Source organism: Miscanthus floridulus, chromosome 14 (genome assembly GCF_019320115.1).
Source record: "Miscanthus floridulus cultivar M001 chromosome 14, ASM1932011v1, whole genome shotgun sequence".
In the NCBI taxonomy this organism is placed as follows: Eukaryota; Viridiplantae; Streptophyta; class Magnoliopsida; order Poales; family Poaceae; genus Miscanthus; species Miscanthus floridulus.
In genome coordinates, this window is record NC_089593.1 from 37,129,294 (window position 1) to 37,150,599 (window position 21,306).

Here is a 21,306-nt window from a genome sequence, read left to right on the forward strand (position 1 = left end):
ATGAATTTCTTAGTATTGTTTTCTAAAATCCTTTTTGTATTAGTGGCAAATGAAGTTAGGATTTAATAGAGACATTTTCTTGGGATCTGTCTACCCATGGGGCGAGTCATTTTGGGCGCCCCAACACCCGATCGGCAACAGATAAAAAATTGAGTGCTTCTTGTCCATGCAACACTTGATTTTCATGACCCTTGGATCTAGATTAAATCAACAAAAAAATCCAAACAACACAAAAAAATAACCAGATTATTTTTATGTAAGTCAAATTGGAAAATATCAAAGGAGAACCAAATAAAACATACAGAAAATAAAAAAACCATAAAATAGACAGATTATTTGTATGGAAGCCAAATTGAAAAATTTCAAAGGGAAACCAAATAAAACATACAGAAAATTAGAAAAAAAAAAGGCAAAAAAAGATCAGATAATAGTTTGAGTAATTCTGACTATTCTTATTTACGAATAATCAATTTACATTAATTAAAGATAGAACTTACAACCAAACAGAAGTAGTAAAATATGGTACAATAACATGTAATCTGCTCCTGATAAAGGAATGAATATACATACAGTACATAGCTAGGGGCTAGGTGATTTGACGGGGCAGCATGTCCCTTCACTTGCAAAGCAGCAGGCAACTTGTAACATTCCGTAATTCTGTGTAATAAAAAAATCCTAACTTTTTTTTAAAAAAAATTGCTTGGATGTGTGTTGCATGTAAATGTTAGGTCAAACTCAAGTCAAATGTTTTCTCTTCCGATCGCAAATTCAAAATCTAAGCTTCAAAACTTTTTACAACAAACTGCTTGTCATTAGGATTGATCACCTACGTGACGAGAGGTGTTTACAAATAAAATGTTTTTCAGGAAAAATTAAAACCTTGGCACTCGAATTCAACATGCAACCCGCTCGCATGATTTATTATTCCTAAAACGTAAACCTAACTCTCTCCCATACCCTTCAAATTGAGTTTAAAAATAAATTGATGCACCATTTAGTATAAGATGCATGTGTGATTTGGATCTTCTTGATTGTGCTTGGAGGTAGCCTTGATTCCCAGAATTCCCTAGAGAAAATAGGAAATCTTTCTCCTTTGCCCCATGGCCAACAGGCACTATCTAGCCCCTTGCTTCCCTAGAGACTAGCTCGCCTCCTTGCCGAAGTGGCCCAGACCAACTCCCTCCCTCCTCCTTCGCCTCAGGCCGGAGCAGGCCCAAGCCGCGCCTCGGCCCAGCCCAGGTACCAGCAGGGAAGCAGCCCAACTCGCCTGCCCTGCCCCGCACCCGCGCGGCACGCGCCAGACGGCAACGCCGCCGCTCCCCTCGATCGGATCCTCACTGTGTATGCTCCTATATATATGGCTTCTAGGCCCCGCTCATTAGCTACAGCAGATGAAGCCCCCGTCGCTGCCCGTCTCCCTTCCTCTGACGATCGCGTGCGCGGCACGCGGAAGCGACGCCAGCTCCAGTCGCGAGCGCGTGCGGCGCCACGGTGGGGCCCTTTGGCCAGCGACGGGAAGCTGCAGAAGACCGCTCGCCTCCATCGCCCCTCCGTTGCTTTTCCATCCCTGCAGTGTCGTCTTCTTCCTTCACCTGCCCCGTCCCCTTCTTTTCCGTCGGAGCCGTAGCCTTCCGTCGCTCGCTCCGTCTATCGTCGCGGACGCCGCGCCTTCACGGGCCCCGCCTAAAGCTGCGCCCCGCAGCGCCCTTTACCGCGCAGACCAGCGTCGCGACCTGCCTCCCTTCGCGAAGCTTCCCGAGTCGGCGCTCAGATGCACGCTGCGTGTCCCCGCTGCGCGGACGCCATGACCACCGCCGCCCGTAGCACGGTCCACCCCTCGGCGAACCCTAGCCGCGGGCTATAAGAACCCAAGCCGGTTGCCTCCCTTGACCTCTCCCTCTCCCAGCCGCCGCAGCCCCCCTTCCTCTCTGCCTCCCTTCTCAGCCCAAGGCCGCCATGGCCGAGACGCCCTGAGGCTACGACGGCGCGAGCACGCCGCCGTCACGGAGCTCTGCCTGCAGCCCTGCACCGAGCCTTCGTCGCCACGGAGCCGTGCGACGGGCGTGCCCACACCACGACGCCACCGCGGCCGCGTCATCTTCCTCGGAGCCCCGTCAAGCCGCCTCGCCACTCCGAGCCCCGCCTCTCTTCCACCGCGACCACCGCACCGCCACAGCCCCGAGCCAGGCCGCGTGTCCGCCGGTAAGCCCTTCACGGTGGCCAAAGCTCCCACCTTTACCACCTTGCTGTCGTTTGGGACTGAGATCGGCCTCCGTGCCGTGTGCTCTACTCGGTCGTCACAGGGAAGCCGCATCGCCTCGACCGTTCGCACCGCCCGGCATCGCCGTCTCACCTAGCCACCACGACACCGGGCCACGCCACCTCACTCGGGAACGCGTCGACGCCGAGCAAGCAGGAGCGGAACCGCGCCTTCACCTCGAGCCAACCACGTCCGCGACCGCACCGCCGCACCAGAGTCCGTGCACCGCCCCAACTGTTCCCGCTACCCCAGACTTCGCCGGTGAGACCATCGAAGCCCAAAGTCTCGACCTTCTCTTCCTTGCCAACCGCCTAACCTCTGTGCCCGCCTTCGAGCCACAGCTGCAGCGCCTCGACTTGCCTCGTGACCGCGTCCTCAACCTCCGCCAGGCACCCATCTCCGCCAATCTGCGCCTCGACCACGTCCGCGCCAGCGTCATCGTGCCCACGCACGGGAACGCCGGGGCGCACCACGAAGCCGCACCGCCGGAACAACCTCTCGGAGCCCTGCGTCAACAGCCGGAGCAGGGCGCTGAGCCGTGAGCACGCGCGGATGGCATCGACGCGACCTCGGCCTTTCCTGCACTGACCCCTACCTGCGCTACCGGAATCCTCAAATTTATGAGTGTTTTTATGTTTGTCGAGTGTATTTTTTTTGACACTCGGCGAACAATTTCTTTGTCGAGTGCTACGCTAAAAACACTCGGCAAAAAAAAAAAACACTCGGCCACTACCGGAAACCCTTAGTTCGCCGAGTGCAAAAATCTTTACCGAGTACATTATATCGGACACTCGGCAAAGAAGTTTTTTTTTTAGTGCTACCACAAAAACACTCGGCAAAATAATTGCACTCGACAAAAGAGGTAAAAAACACTCGGCAAAGTTTGGCACTCGACAAACGAGAACAAAAACACTCGGCAAAAGATAGGCGCTCGTAAAGTCCACATCCGTTAGTACGTGTGCCGTCCGAAGGAGAAGAAGAAAAAGAAGAAAAATAAAAAAAGGGGTTTGCCGAGTGTCCCGATCTGACACTCGGCAAACCCGAATTTGTTGAGTGTCAGATCTCGGACACTCGGCAAACACATCGCGGCCTCCACGTCGTCGATCCGCGGCACCAATTCATCCGCCAATCAGAGACCGCTGCTCCATTCTATAAATAAACCGCACCCCACGTCTCTCCTCACATCAATCAAAATTCCCCATCCTCAAATCAACGTGTCGCCGGACGGCGGTGCGGCGCCAGTGTGCGTCTTCTCCTTCTCCGGCCCGTGGGTGGGTGACACGCGGTTCAAGGCGCGGCTGGAGCGAGAGTTGGGCGTGTACGTGCACGTCGGCGCGGAGCTGGCGCTGGACCTCATGGTGTCGCGGTACCTCAAGGAGGAAACGCTGGACCTGGCGTGCTTCCACAACCTGGAGGCGCACCTGCACCTGCTGGACGACTACCAGGGCCGCGGCCGGGAGTTCAGGCTCTACGGCAGGGACCCGGCGCTGGTGACCCCACGGCGAGGGCACGACATCGATATTCATGATGTGCTCCTCGTGGAGGTCCAGCAGCCTGAAGGTGCTCCGGGATGCGGCGCGCGGCCGGCCGGTGGCTCGGGACGGGGTGGCACAGGTCTACGCGGCTCGCTGGCTTCCACGACAACGACTGCAACTCCTCCCAGCACGCACGCGCGCAACGCCGCGTGGGCGAGCAGCCGGAGCGAGCAGAATGCCTTGCTAGCTTGATGACCTCACCGTGATGTCATGCTCACACATTATACGGCCATTTTCCTTTAGAAAAATAAATTCAGAAAAACTTTAGAAATACACTTCTACAGTCCTCTGGATGTTTGCCGAGTGTTTTTCGCGTGGACACTCGGCAAACATGACATCTTTGCCAAGTGCCGGTGCCGTTAGACAATCGGCAAACGCGCCGTGACCGTCCTCTCGCCATCACGTTACTTTTTTTGCCGTGCGTCGGTTTTAGCACTCTGCAAAGTCTTTGCCGAGTGCACGATAAAAAACACTAGGCAAATAAACTTTTGCCATCATAATGTACGCCATGTGGTGTTTGCCGAGTGTAATACTCGGCAAATCCTTTGCCGAGTGTTTTTTTGGCTTTGCCGTGTGCCTTATACACACGGCAAAGCTCCTGTTTATGGTAGTGGGCAAAGAGGGGGTTTGCCGAGTGGCAAAAAAAACACTCGACAAAGGGGGGTTTGCCGAATGTAAAAAAACACTCGGCAAAGAAATAAAATATTTTTTCTGGTAAAGAAGGAGAAGAAAAAAATAAAAAAAACTTTGCTGAGTGCTCAGATCCAGAGCACTCGACAAAGAAATTTTGCTATAACACCCCAGCCGTCCTCCTTTCCCGCCCCGCCTCCCTCTCTCCAAATTCGCGCGCCCGACCCCTCCTCCTTTCCCACACCGACTCGCCTCCCTCTCCGGCTGCCGCCCCGACCCCTCCTCTCCCTCTCTCCGGTCGTCGCCCCGGCCCCTCCCCTCCCTCTCTCCGGCCGCCACCCCGCCCCTCCTCTCCCTTTCTCTGACCGCCGCCCCACCCTCTTCCCTGGATCTGGCCGGATTCGGCCACCGCACCGCCCCTCCTCCCTGGATCCAACGGGGACTCGCGGAGTGAGGCCTCGGGTTGAGTGCCCCACGAGAGGCGGTGGACTCTGTGGTGGTGGGTGCGGGCTTCGTGGTGGTGGGCGCGATGGCCGACCGTGAGTTGGTCGTGGTCGAGGCGGGCCCCAGCTTCGGCACCGGCAGCTCGGGCGTGGTGGCGTGGCAGGCGTGGTGGCGGCGGGAGGCAGCTCGATGGTGTCGTGGCGGTGGGAGGCAGCTCGGTGGTGGCAGGGGGAGGCGACTCGATGGTGGGCGGTGACCGGTGGTGGTGCTTGTTTTTTTTCGAAAAATGTTTGCCGAGTGTTTTTGGGCACTCGATAAAGTTTTTGCCGAGTGCAAGACAAAAAACACGTGGCAAAGAATGTTTGCCGTTAAGATCTTTGTCCGGTGTCGGTTGCCAAGTGCAACACTCGGCAAAGAGGTTGCCGAGTGTTTTTAGGGCTTTGCCGAGTGCCCCTGGCACTCGGCAAAGCTCCCGTATCTCGTAGTGCTGCACCGCACGGAAGCCCGGCGCCAAGCCATCCGTGTCCCAAGGCCTCGCCTTTCCCTATTTCTCTCTGTGTCCATGCCTGTGTCGGCCTTTGAGCCTGCGTGTTTACCCTGCAGGGGCACGATGCCATGCTGGAGGCCACCCACGACTGCCGCATGGACATGACGCCTTCAAACACACGCTCACGAGCACCCCGCATGGGCACGACGCCACGAACCGTCCACGGTCGTGGTTGTGCATAGGAGCACACACTCATGCATGGTCACCAGGTCTTGCACACTGAGGCACACCTCCTTGACACGGCACCGGCTCACGTGTCATGGTGGCGCCATGCCACTCGTGGTCACCATGACCTAGCCGCCATGTGCTTCACCCTAGCCATAGCACCAGGCGCTGCACCATCGAGGCCTCACTGCCACCAAGCATATGAACGAACCTTGTTTGTAGCTAGAAGCCCCAACCTTTCCCTTGACCTGGAGTCCACCAACGGATGGAGCCTGTTTTCGCCATAGTCACGAAGCACCGCGACTGGAGCGCCGCCAACCTTCCTTGCCGCTGTCGGAACCCTGAAGTGGAGTCATGCCCTTTTGGTCCATTTTAGCCAGTCGGGGCCTCCCTTCCCTTTTCTTCCCTCATACAACACGTTGGAGACCACCTCGCCGTAGGAGCACGAGAGCTCGTGCTTGCCGTGGCAAGAGCCACCGTCGAGCACCTATTGGACTCCTATCGAGCACCTGGAGGGCACCCCATCCCCCTCTACCTTCTCTTGTTGTTGGGCCGACAGCAACGATTAAGCCCGCCAGGCCCATCATGGTTCCTAGCCCAGTGCTGGCCCCTCTCCCCTTTCCCTCTCATCTTCCTCTCTGGGCCGGTTTGCAGCACCAGGCCCAAGATGGCCCTTCATCGGCATATGCGCCTTTCTCCTTGTTGGGCCTGCGCTATTGCACATGAAGCCCAACCGATCGATGCCCTTTCTCCTTCATCTATTTTTAGTTTCCCTTTCCCACCTTTGTAAATTCACCATAAATTCATCCTAGTTTAGTGTAGTCCTTGAGTCTAGTGAGTTAGGTTTTTGTCGCATTTTTATTAGTTCTTATTGGTGTTCGTTCTCGGCTTTTCTTTGCGTAGCGACGACCCGAGCTTGGATGGATCCGACGACACACCCGAAGATGATGGATCTCGATGGTGGATGACCCCTACTTCTGGAGACACATACAACTACTTCATGGACATTGCAGGTGTCATGGCAGCACCTTATCTTAGAGGAACCTATTAGGCATTGCAAGTAGAAATGCTAGTGCTTTACTTTACTCATTTGCTAGTATATGTGATGCATGCTATTGCCTAAGCCTTGATTGCCTTGATTGAAAACTCCTTCACCTTGATTACCCAGCTTTGCGCTCGCACTTATATATTGCCTACCTACTTGCTTGCACTTACTTTCCATCATAATTACATATATGCCTTGTTATGTGATGTCATGGTTGGTTGGTGATGTGATTGGTGGATCGGGGTTTGTCATGAGGCTTCCCCGTGAGGTAGATGGTAGGTTGGCGTGATGGGAGCATTGAATCCCATGTGGGTGGTGGTGATTGGGGAGTTCCAGAGATATTCCTTGCCTTGATCTGTATCTTTGGTGATACTGGCCGGTGTGAGAGGATTTACCCTGGAGGGGTGCACTTGGTCCACCTTTAGTCCCGGTTGGTAATACCAACCGGGGCTAAAGAGGCCTCCTAGCCTAGCCACGTGGGCCGGCCCTTTAGTCCCGTTTGGTATTACCAACCGGAACTAAAGGTTTTCTTTTTTTTCTTTTTTTTGTTTCTATTTTCAATTGATGATTTGTTTTGGTTTTCAAATAGGTTTTCGAATACGCATTCTACGCTGCTAATAATATACATATTCTACATGCTTATAATGTTCGAACATTTTGTACAAACTAAAGTATGAAATTAATGTATATATTACATGCATATACATATATTGTACGCTATTTTATGTACATATAATATGTATATATATATATTATAAATAAAGCTTGCATTGTATATTCTATTATATCCTTGGGATAACAAATTCACTCCATCTAGTTTGGCTTCCATGTTTCGTTCATGTCATTGTAGAACTCGCCAGCGGGGTTTAAGACCTAGTCATTAAGAAATCCTGCTATGGTCTCTTGAATTGCTTTTAGTTGGTCACGTCGTATGCCTTTTTCCTTCAACCATAGAGTCTTCAACAAAAGTTAAAGGAATATATATATATATATATATATATATATATATATATATATATATATATATATATATATATATATATGTGTGTGTGTGTGTATGTGTTGGTCACGTGATTACTTATATATATGAGCAATAAAAGAAATTGTGAATATATGAATATATTTATATAACGTACTTTGAGGATCTCTTCAGGAGTTCTTTTTTAGTACACCATGATGAACTCACAAACATAGTATCCGTAGTAGTTGGTCCCCTGTTCTTGCCTCAGAACCCACTTTTACGAGAAAAAAGATACGGTGAATTGAAAGCATACATGGTGTTAATTGAATTATATATATATATATATATATATATATATATATATATATATATATATATATATATATATATATACCTAGTACTTACTTTGTGTGCGATTACATCCAGTGACGCTTTGCAATGTTTCATGTGGTGTTCCTCAATGAAACTTTTCCAAACACTGTGTCCAATAAAATAAAAAATTAATTTGGACTTTAAGAATTGTTGCAGTTAAGAGATCGGGTATATATAGTTGCTAGAGAGACCAAATTACCCTTTGATAATATCTATCATATCTTGGTACTCTGTTTGCTCTTTTCTTAACGAGTCTAAGACGCTCAACCGACTATTGGCCATATCAATGACCATCAATATCCAATGATTGTTGCATATGTTTTTATACACAAATATGATCGATATTAACTAGAGTCAACATATATATATATATGGGAGATAGCTTAGCTAGTAAGCAAATAATTGAACAAATGTCCATATAATCGATATTAATTATTTAACACTCACTTGAAGTTGTAGGGGAAGAGTATGTCCTTGTTTTGTTGGTTCACTAAGAACCTCATGAGATTTTTCTCGAGTTTAGCTTTCCATTCAGGCAGGGGATTAGGGTGTTTGAATAAGACATTTGGATCAACGAAACCAACATCATTATCCTTTCTCTTTCTGAGTTCTGTCATCTCATATTTGCATATATAAAAATATAGTGTGAGGATATATAATTTATATATATATACATGTAGCTTTATATATATACACTTTAATAGTAGAAAATAATCACACTTACAGACAATAGCAGCTAATGATACTTTTGTCGAGAAAGTCCAGGTGGCATAGTTGGTGTAATTCTAAAAACTCAACATATATAACGTCATCGCCACGGAAGTAATGCTGGTTTCTAACTCTGACAGAAACAAAGGTCTCTCCCCATTCACACACCACCATGTACCACTTGTTTAGCAGGTATATTTGAATACCCAGTTCACCTAAGGCCTCAGGGTTGTATAGACTCTTTCTATGTTCAAATTTCTTCCAAGGATCCACTTTTGGAGCAAATGGTCCTTCAGCGAGCACTTGGGTAAGGTCCAAACCAGTATCCTCGTAAAACCGAACCAGGTCCTCAAAATCGACGTCCAGTAAGTCTAAGTTTGAACCATATTCATTACGAATGACAAGAGGGGGGACTGATTGTTGCGATTGTTATCCGAGTTGTGCAACACCTTTCCCTGCTCTAGTCTTTTTCTGTGCCGCCTCAAATGACTTGGTGAGAGAGCGGTCGTAGTCCAATTTTGCTAGGGTCTTTTGAGATTCCCGCTTTTTCTGGTCCACCTTCTTTCTTAGAAGATCTGGAGGTAGGTAGAAGTACGGTTTCTTTGGGTTTTCCCTCGCTTCTCGTTGCTTTCTTACTTTTTCGAAGAAACTGTTCAAATCTTTTTGTACTGCATCATTTAATTTCTTTTCACTTTTCTCGTAAGATAGTTTTTGGGGAATAATAGGATCAGAGGAGGCTTTCTTCTTTGCCGGCTAGTGGGCCAACGGCTTTGTTTGTGGGGTGGACCTCTTAGGAGCTGGCTGCTTCTTGGTCATCAAGGGAGGCGGGGCAGCCGTTGGAGACCTCCTTTGAGGTGGCGGCGGTGGCAGCATTGCATAATCATTGCCCGAAGCACTATGATGATCTAGAGATTGAATAATTGGACTTAGGTTGGCGGAGGCCCTGCTGTGTGAGTACAAAAAAGAATAATGAGGTATAAGAAATTGTTATTATTATTAATCATGCATGTCAATAGAAAATTAGTGAAAAATTATTTCGTTCACTTTTGTCCGCACCTATTGTCTGGCAGTTGAGGAAGCGGCGGTGGACTAGAGACCCCAGGAATAATGATGTAGCGCTTGCACCATAGTATGAATGTCTTCTCTACTTCTCCTAGAGTCTTCTCCCCATCACCTCCTGGAATGTCAAGAGCCAGATCACTAAAACCTTTGTTAACTCTATCCACTGAGACGCTAATATATCTATGTGGTATTATTGCCCTATGGATTCTTGGTGTCTTGGTAGGATCTAGAGGAGAAAAAACACCAAGATCCACCATGATTGTGGCATTCCCTTTTGGAATATGTAGCTCACATGATGTAAATGGTGCAGTGATGTCATCCACGGGGAAACATAGCATTGCGTCATCTTGATTTGGCAACTCTGTGAAAGCGCAGCTGCTTTTCAACTGATCAGGGGGGCTAATATTAATGTTGATTCCTGGATCTGATGCCTGCCTTTAGGCACTCATTGCTATTTGCACTTGCTTTATGATTTCCTCCTACATTCTAGCTTGCATGTCTTTTTCGCGCTCCTATGCTTGAAGCAACGCCTCCCATGACTCACGAACATATTCCTCCAACCTGCTGATCCACGCTGCTTCCTCATCATTCCTTCTCTGCTGGCTTCTGTAGGTATCTCTGTCGTTAGAAAAACCATGCTCCCAAGAAATATTCCGTCCTAAACCTCTCATTTGGCCACTGTGTTCAGCAGTCCCGATGGCATACGTCAGTTCATCCTTCTCTCTGTTGGGTCTGAATGCACCAATAGCTTTAGCTTGTAGAGCATAAGAAAATCTTTGTGTTGCTCTTTTAAGTTTTGGGCCATGAACCAGCTTCCCGGTCTCTAGGTCCAGTCTTCCCCCATGAGCGAAAAACCAATTCTTCGTGCGTTTGGACCAATTGTGTGATTCTGGTGTGATACCCTTGGCAAGAATGTCCGCTTCCATTTTTCCCACTTAGGAATGGCAGTCGCGTAGCCACCTGATCTCATGCCATAGTGGTATACCTTCTGTCTGGCATTCTCTTGGTTCCTTCTCACTTGTTCCTCACCCTCTTCCGATGTCTTGTACTGTACAAAGTCATTCTAGTAGGGCCTCAACTTCACGAGCGGGCCCCTAGTATTGAAATTGGGCGTTAGGTTCTTTTTGACGTATTTCGTGTATAGGGATTTCTTCCAAGTCTGGAATTGTGTGGCCATCTTCTTCATAGCCCACTTTCGAACTAGCTCCTTCAATTCATCATCGTTGATATCATCATAATCATCCGCTTACAACGTGAAATGTTGAAGGATATCATCCCAAATTAAATTCTTATCAAGATCAGAGACAAAACTAACATGAGGCTCGTTGATCTTTTGCTTCCATTCACGGGCACTGATTGGAAATCTATCTCTTACAAGATACCCATAGTGTTGCACGAATTTCCTTGCATGTGGACCAAGTGGTTCGCCTGTCTCAATATTGAATTTCGATATTATGTAGCGTCTCTACAATGGCTTTTTTGGGCCTCAAATATTTTTGCTTTTCGCCGTTGTGGTCGTCGATCCAGAGAGCTACGTATAAAAAAGAATAAATAAATATCATGTGTACACATAATAGATGATAGATATTCAAATATATATATAAGATTCAAATATATATATATATAAATATATATACCTCGTCAGTATTTTCTTGCACAATATTTTCTTGCTTATTTTCAAGAGCCAGGTATTGACTCCCGTCATCTACATCTTGCTAGTCACCATCGACAAATTAAGTGTCGGTGTTGATAATATTCATCATTTCTTCATCCATGTTGTCTCTCGGGGCAGCCATCTAGCTTTTACACCACTAGATATATCTATAAAAAAATAAAAACCATATATCTATAAAATGGATCGAGTCATGTGCTTAAAATTAATTAAATAACTACACTCGAAATTCAAGTCACCAAAGCATAACTTTGATTTCTTATTTTCTAGAAATATTTATTGGCAAGTGATATATATAACAAATTTATATATATAACAATATAAATTTAAAACTCTCTAATATGTATAACAAATATATATATAACAATACAAATTTATAACTCTCTAATATGTATGTATAACAAATTTATATATATAACAATATAAATTTATAACTCTAATATATATGTATAACAAATTTAGCTATATAACAATATAAATTTATAACTCTCTAATATAGATGTATAACAAATTTATATATATAAAAATACAAATTTATAACTCTCTAATATATATATAACAAATTTATATATATATAACAATACAAATTTATAACTCTCTAATATATATAACAAATTTATATATATCAATACACAGTACATTGGGGCCGGTGGCGTTGGTGGCGTGCGGCGTCGAAGAGGCGCACGGAGCTGTCCCCGGAGGCGATGGCGTAGAGGGAGTCGTGGGACTCGGACCACGTGCAGTCGAAGAGCGCGTTGGAGGTCAGGAAGGGGAAGATCGGTGCCGTGTCCGGTGGCGGCGAGGTCAAGGACGATGAGGTGGCCACGGGCGACGGTGACGAGGGCGGTGGCGGCGGCAGTGGCGATGGGCGACGAAGACGAAGAGTGAGGAGGAAGAAGAAACAACCGCCTTATATAGGGGAGGGACCTTTAGTCCCCGCTCCTGTAAACGCCCGGGACGAAAAGACCTTTAGTATCGGCTGGTAATACCACCTTTAGTCCCGGCTGGTATTACGAGCCGAGACTAAAGGTGTATTTTGGCGGGCCGCAAAAAATGCAGCCCACCTTTAGTCCCGGGTGGCAGATCTACCGGGACTAAAGTTGGGCTGCAGTTTCACTTCCCGCCCGTTTCAAGCTCCATTTGTTTTTTATCTATTTCTTTCTATAAAATGTTAAAGTCTTGTTAATTGCATAGTAAATTAAATACAAGGCATAAAATTATTTTAAAAGAATATGGATTTACTTTTGCTTTATTGCACAGAGGAAAATTGTGTGACCTAAAGTTTTTTGTTTTTTCTTATAAATATTGAAACATAATGTCATTAATAATTACTATTTCGTTAATGCAGAAATGTAGTGTTTAATTTAAATCATTAAAACTTTTGTTTTCGATTGGAAATTTATTTTCACATCATTTTAACGTAAATCTTTTTATTTTTTCATCACTCATTGTTCAAAAGCGACATGGAAATCCCACCATCAAACACAAATTTAATTTGAATATAGAAAAAAGGAAACACCTAATAAACATCTCTGAATTCATAATTATTACATAATACCTCTAATACACACTATTAAACATCACTACAAAGATGAACCGTTCATCCTTGCCAAGGATGTGAATCAGGTGTTCTATGTCAAGGATATGTCTACAAAACTGAAGAGAGGGAAAAACAACAACGACCCAATCAATGAGCCAAAGCGCCACATAGTTCTTTCAGAGAAAAGAAACATCGTTGGAATTGAAGACAAGTCAGACATATCAGAAAATTATGAAAAGGGTGATCGAATTCCACCCTTCACAGTGAACAAAGACTCAAGCATCCAGCTAAATGATGAGGACACTCCATGGTTACGGCGCAATCATAACCAAGGGATATACGTTAAGAAGTTCACCACTGTGCCCGTTTGATATAAATATTGTTGAGGTTCACGGTTGTCATTCCATACTGGTTGTCGACTGCTACCCCGCCTCTAGTCGCCTTTACCCATTGGCACTTGAACAAAGGTACCTTAAAAGTAGGTGCATAGTTTAGTTCCCATATCTCCTCTATGCGGCCATAATATGTTTGCTTATTTCCATTAGGGTCGGTGGAATCTATGCGGACACTACTATTTTGGTTAGTGCTCCTTTTATCTTGGGCTACTGTGTAAAATGTATTCCCATTTATCTCGTACCCTTTGTATGTGAGGATATGCCATGATAGCTGCCTAGCCAACAAATACAGTTGCTCATCAATACTCTCATCACCCTGACATTCTTTTCGCAACCACTCGCTTAAAGTTTCCATGTGCTGACGCGTAATCCAAGCTTCAGACTTCCCTAGAAACTCGGATCGGAGCAACTCTTTATGTGTCTCAATATATGGATCCACCATGGAGGAGTTTTGCAGAACTATGTAGTATGCTTTATTAAAATAATTGTCCTACGTACCAATATATGATTTCTTCCCTAGTGTCCCCTTTCCACTTAGTCTCCCCTCATGTCGCGATTCAGGAACACCAATCGGGTCAAGGTTGGGAATAAAGTCAACACAAAACTCAATGACCTCCTCTGTTCCATAGCCCTTGGTGATGCTTCCTTCTGGCCGAGCACGGTTGTGAACATATTTCTTTAGGACTCCCATGAACCTCTCAAAGGAGAACATGTTGTGCAGGAACACAGGACCGAGAATGCCAATCTCCTTGACCAGGTGAACTAGGAGGTGTGTCATGATATTAAAGAAGGAAGGAGGAACACCAACTCAAAGCTGACAAGACATTGAACCACATCATTCTGTAGTTTAGCTAGATCCATTGGATCGATTGCCTTCTGAGAAATTACATTGAGGAATGCACGTAGCTTCACGGTGGCTAGACATATATTTGGAGGTAGAATTCCTCTTAATGCAACTAGAAGCAATTGCGTCATGAGCATGTGGCAGTCATGGGACTTTAAGTTTAGGAATTTCTTCTCTGGCACATTTATTATACCCTTTATATTCTAGGAGAATCTAGATGGTACCTTGATGCTTGCTAGGCATTCAAACATGCTTTCCTTCTCTTTTTTGCTAAGAGTGTAGCTGGCAGGACTTAAGTAATGGCGTCCATCATCTGTCTTCTCTAGATGTAGATTATCTCGTTCTTTCAAACACCGCAGGTCCTGTCGTGCTTCAAGTGTGTCCTTAGGCTTCCCATACACACCCATGAAGCCTAGCAGGTTCACATAAAGATTCTTCGTCAGGTGCATCACATCAATCGCGCTATGGACATCTAGGACTTGCCAATAGGGTAGCTCCCAAAATATGGACTTTTTCTTCCACATGGGTGCATGACCGTCGGCGTCGTTTGGAACAGGTTCGCTGCCATGTGCCTTTCCAAATACTACTTTCACATCCTTGACCATATTGAGTACATCCTCACCAGTTCGGTTGCCCGGCTTGGTCTGGTGGTCTGCCTTACCTTTAAAATGCTTGCCTTTCTTTCTTAGGGGGTGATTCACAGGAAGAAATCGACGATGGCCAAGGTACATGACCTTTTGACATTTTTTCAAGAATATACCATTAATGTCATCGAAACAGTACGTGCATGCATTATATCCCTTGTTTGATTGTCCTAAAAGATTACTTAGAGCAGGCCAATCATTGATTGTTATGAAAAACAATGCTCGTAGGTCAAAGTGCTCCTGTTTGTGCTCATCCCACACACGTACACCTGGTCTATTCCACAAAAGTAGAAATTCTTCAACTAGTGGCCTCAGGTACACATCGATGTCGTTGTCAGGTTGCCTTGGGCCTTGGATGAGCACTAGCATCATAATAAACTTACGCTTCATGCATAACTAGGGAGAAAGGTTGTAGATACATAGAGTAACAAGCCAAGTGCTATGACTACTGCTCTGCTCCCTGAAAGGATTCATACCATCCATACTTAAAGTAAACCTTAAGTTTTTTGCATCATTTGCAAACTCCGGGAATTCTCTATCGATTGCTCTCCACTGGGACCCATCAGCAGGGTGTCTCAACATATTATCTACCTTACGGTCTTCTTTATGCCATCGCAACAACTTTGCATGGTCTTTGTTTCTGAATAGACGTTTCAAGCGTGGTATTATAGGAGCATACCACATAATCTTAGCAGGGATTTTCTTCATGGGACGTTCGCCCTCAACATCACTAGGGTCATCTTGTCTGATCTTATACCGCGATGCATGACATACCGGGCATGCATCTAACTTCTCGTACTCCTCGCCACAGTAGAGGATGCAGTCATTAGGACATGCATTATCTTTTGGATTTCTAATCCCAAAGGGCAGACTACCTGTTTTGCTTCGTACGTAGTGGCGGGCAATTCGTTATCCTTCGGAAGCATCTTCTTTTGGATTTTCAGTAACTCCCCAAATTCCTTGTCAGATACACCATTCTTTGCTTTCCATTGCAGTAATTCCAGTGTGGTACCCAACTTTTTTTTGCCCCGTATCACAAGTTGGGTATAGCAATTTCTTGTGATTCTCTAGTATGCGCTCGAACTTGATCTTCTCCTTTTCACTTTTGCATTCTCTTTGTGCATCACGAATGGCCTGACCAAGATCATCAGCGGGCTCATCTTCTACCCCTACCTTTTCTTCAGCTTTCCCCATTGCAGTATCATTGAAGGCACCATATTCAACAATAATGTCATCATCGTCCTATTATTCTTTTTCACATTCTTCCATTACAACCCTGGTTTCTCCGTGCTTCGTCCAACAAATATAGTTTGGCATGAAACCCGACTTCAACAAGTGTGAATGAAGACTCCTTGAGCTAGCATATTCCTTCAAATTCTTACATATGGCACATGGGCAGCACATGAAACCATCACATTTGTTTGCCTCAGCCACACGTAAGAAAGAATGCACGTCCTCAATGAACTCTTGGGAGCGGCGATCAGTATTGTACATCCAATGCCGGCTCATCTACATTACATGACATACATACCATATTAAAACCTAGAACATAATTAGTTAATTATACGACATGCATGCCACCACACAATGTATTAATTTATGAAAGTCTCGCTATAATGTAGACAATCCCAACTACCACTAAAAAAACTAAAGCTAAAATGCACTTCAGCAACATAAGGATTTCGCGACCAATCCCAACTAAAACAGACAGATCATGCGTTTGTTCAACATCTATGGGCTTCTTCCGCAGGATCACTGCCTCATCAGTCGCCGTAGCTGCCTGTGCAAGAGAGTTTTGCACGTGTTCAACATACTCTTCCTCCCAGTACCAGCCTGAACATCTAGTGCCATCCCACTAAAATTAAAACAAAAAATTAGAACTTTAATCACAATCATCATGAAAATAAGTATAAATTAACCATAATCATCAAATACGACAAAATAACTCACATTGCGATCCGGACACTTGTAGAAGATACAGCCCTTGTTGGGACACTCCTTCCTCACCTGGTACTCCATCACAATCTTCTCCTCACACTTGCCGCATGCAATGAGAGGGAGGTCTAGCCTCAGTCACTTTGGAACCCGATGAGAGGCCGAGGACTCGGAAGCAGTTGTCATCTACTCTCTATACTCATTTTTAATATAATATAAATTTCTCATTTTATAAATAAATAAAATTAAAAAAAACTCTAAAATTCTCTATATCTCTAAACCATGAAGTGTGCTATGCATGCTAGAAATGAAAGCTGAATACTAGTTTTGGATAACTACTTTAACCTTCCTTCATCCAAATATGCAAACTTTAAAGTGATTTTGAGCTTAAATGGCTTACAAATAAAAAAATCCATCATAAAAAACCACATATATTTAGTACACAAAATGAGATATGCTACTGATGAAACATGAGACTATAAAGTTAGTAACCTTTAGAACCGAAGAATCGATTGAGGAATCGAAGAAATCTTGTGATTACCAGCGATGAGGAAGAGGAGAGGCCGGCGATGAAGCAAGAACACTGAGCTCGAAGTGGCTCGGGCTCGGAGAGGAAGAAGGGGTATATAGGAGGGGATCTTTAGTCCCGGTTGGAGACAGCAACCGGGACTAAAGGTCTATTTCTAGTCCCGGACAGAGCCTCCAGCCGGGAGTAGACTTTTACTCTCGGTTGTAGGGACCAACCAGGAGTAAAAGTTAACCTTTAGTTCCGATTGGTAGCTTCAACCGGGACTAAAGGTCCCCTGCAGCAAAAGCCTGCCACAGTAGCCGTTGGCCAGGGACCTTTAGTCCCGGTTGGAGCTACCAACCGAGACTAAAGGTTTCTCTAGTCCCGAGCGCGAAAAATACCGGGGCTAAAGCCAAATTTCGAAGTGGATCAAAAGTCGTTTCTCTACTAGTGTACTAATTTGGAAATTCAGGAAACGTGGTGTTTTGTGAGATGATACTCCATAAATAAAACCATGCAACAAGTGCTATACAATATGTAACGATGAATGATGGACATGGATTACTTGCACATACTTCCTCCATTCTTTTCTACAGGTTATATTAGTTTTGTCCTTAAGTCAAACATTACTATCTTTGACCGTCGATTTTACAAAACCCTTAAAGTTCCACAACATATGAATTCTATACTATGAAAGTATTTCTCATACTAAATCTAAAAACATAAATTTTATGTCATGTACCTATATATTTTTTTTGTAAAAAAAATCGATGGTTAAAGATACAAATATTTGACTTATGGTAAAGCTTATATGACATGTAAAAAATCGGAGGGGAGTATGTTGAATACAAAAGTCAAACTAGTTCAAGCTGCAAGTGGGTAGGGAGTCTACTTATAAGAACTAGAACATCTGGCTTCATCCTCGAAGAAGAGGAATCAGACCACTTTATTACAACAATAACTCCACGATGACTGCATGAACGAGTTTACAGAACAAAACCGACTCAAAACACAATTCTGGAAGTAAAAGATCGTCCATAAGACGTGAAGAAATACATTGCCGCATTCTCCAGCTCCTTTCCATGCATATGCAGCTAATTAACACACTTGTTGGCCTGGTCCTTATTTTCCCACATATGTATAGATAGAGACTGCCATCATACTGATGATACACACAACGTACATTATTTCGACTGAATTACTTCTTCTCAAATAATGCCTGCCAAAAGCTCATAGTATTCTGCTAGTGATACGTTGCAGTTGCAGGCCGAGATAGAAGTTTATTACATGGCAGAGACGCTGGGAGTCATAGTAGTATTTATATCTGTGGCGATGTCGACTAATCCTGCAAAGTTGATGGGATCCGCATACTCCTGCAGGCCGTAGAAGATTGCGACCACCCCTCGTTCATATGTAGCCTGTGTAGGATGTAACATATCCCAGAACATGTAGTCATCGCGATCCGAACAATAAGTCGTGTTTGGCTTGCTGCACATTACCGCCGCGTTCAATTTTCCTGATCCGCAGCATGCCCTCTCGACCACCCGAATATGATCATAGAAATGCACAGCTAATTGTGTTAAGAACAGTTCATTTGTTACTACAAAATACTAGCTAGTACTAAACAATTGATCTTGATGAATTAATCAACCTAAAGATAAGATTGTTGCACAGATTAAACGATGGCCTTGAACATACCAGCCACGAGATGATTGTCCGTCAAGTCAGTGAGAAAATTGTAGGTGCTTGCTATGGAGTATTTCATGCCGGGCATGGAGGTTGCGACGGCTGTTGCCACGTCAAGCCTTAGGAGTTTGTTGAAGTTCTGTGCCATAGAGTTAGCGGCGTCGTTGCATCCGCCGTTGGCCACGGGGACTCTCGAACCTGGAGTACAACCGATTGCTGGCACGTCTAGGATCCCCAACCTCCGTGCTCCCAACTTGTACAACGCCTGCATTCACGAAGTATGTGCGTGGCGGTTTATTTAGAAAGAATGTAGCCACCTACCATGTCATCGTTGCATTCTTTTTATGAAAACTTTTTTCATGGGGTGTTCTTCTGTTATATTTTTCCCTACACATATATTGTACAACAAAATTGAGTTATACTTGGAGTTGTTCTGGATAAAGAAATTTTGTAATGATATCTATGTAAGAAATAATGTCACAGGCTACATTATAAGTGTGCAATAGATGGATGTGGTAAACGTATCTAAACTTTGACCATCAATTACTTTGCTTTACATTGAGATTTATCATTTCAAAGTGTAATCCACGGAGTTAGTCTCTTAATCAATCTACGGTATGTTTGGCAAAAAAAAAACATTCTACGGTCTGTCAATGTGTTCTAATAGAAAGTAATAGTAACAAATTATTTGATAGACCTTGCCAATGTCCAAAATAATAACTCTATTGTGACATATTATATTTTTTTTGGTTGCATTCTTTTGATGTGCAATAATGAACTTGTATCATAGATTATATGGTCCCTCACGTACGTACGTTGATATGCTCGACATAGGTTAAGACCATGCTACTCATGTAGGCTGGGGCATCTTCTTCGTCCATGCCACTTTCACTGAAGGCAGAGAAGTCATTGCCTCCGGCGCTAATAAGGAAGAACGACTTTGATATCATATAGTTGAGCTTCCGGCCACACCGCCACATTCTTGCTTTAGTTCTGGAGAACAACATGATCTGTTTTTGCAGCGTGAGTGTCCCATTTCCCTGCATACACATTCGCCGGCAGCCATAGATATGAAATTAATTTATCAAATATATGTAATGTAATTCTCCTTGTCCACTTTTACACAATATATGGTTGAATTTAATTACCAGTAATTATTAGCTAGTGTGGTGATCGATCGGGATATATTTGTGTACTCACTGCCAGAAACAGTAAATATGCCGATTGTTTACTTATTTGCCAAGTGCAATTAATCGGGCACTCGGCAAAGAACTAATTTGCCGAGTGTAGGAAGTAAGACACTCAGTATACATATTACACTCGGTAAAAAATAAGATTTGCCGAGTGCAGTGTAGACTATAAGACACTCGGCAATAAATTAACACTCGGCAAAATCGTATCACGTGACCGGCATGTGCGACGGCCGTCTGACGGCATGCCGGCCATTAGCAAAAGTGCAACTTTGCCGAGTGTTTTGCCAAAGCACTCGGCAAAATAATTAGTTTGCCAAGTGTTTTTATCCAGCACTCGGCAAAATTATAAGTTTGCCGAGTGTTTTTATCCAACACTCGGTAAATCCAAAAACTTATTTTCCTCTCCTGCCCTCCGAACTTTTTCTACCATCCACTTACAACATGTGTTACTACATGTTAAAATTTGTTACTACATGTTAAAATTTGGTATATTTCTGAATCCGTTTGATATATTTAATTAATTTATTGCGTTTAGAGGAATTTTTTTGGTATAAGTCAAATTTGAATTGCAAGTGATTCAAATAATGGAATAAAATGAGTAAAAAAATTATATTCATGTTATTGAGTCCATTTTGAGGCCTTGCTCAGGAAATGAAAAGAATTTTTGAACATCTTGTTCACGAAACCCGGCCATGAACGTGTGGCCGAATGATATTTAAATTCTAAAAAAAGCAAACGAAGTCTGAAAATCATGAGATTTATCAAAATCTCATGATATCATACATGAAGGCTATGGTAAAAAATTGAGAAGGTTTTGGACAATTTGTCACGTACGATGTTTACAATCCGAAGTATCTCAGAAGAAGAATCGTAGCGTAGAGAATAATCCGGTAAGATTTGGATTCAAAGTGACGGCCGAATTGGGGTTTGACTTCAGAACTTTTTGTATAGGCAATAGAGAACATAGATTGATCCATGTGTAATTTTGGTAAATTTTTGGATCCATTCAATAATTTTAATTTGTTAAGTGCAATTATAGAATTTTAATTGATATACATTGAATTTGAGCTACAACTGCATGAAATAATAAGTTTTTTTCACTCCTGACCTTGAAACTTTTTCTACTCTCCACATACAACATGTGGTACTCCATGTTAAGA

General features: G+C 44.3%; 1 pseudogene; it reads right to left on the minus strand.

Moving 5' to 3' along the window:
* Positions 1 to 18,380: 18,380 nt before the first annotated feature.
* Positions 18,381 to 21,306, minus strand: part of LOC136506165 (GDSL esterase/lipase APG-like) — a 36,605-nt pseudogene continuing 33,679 nt past the window's right edge.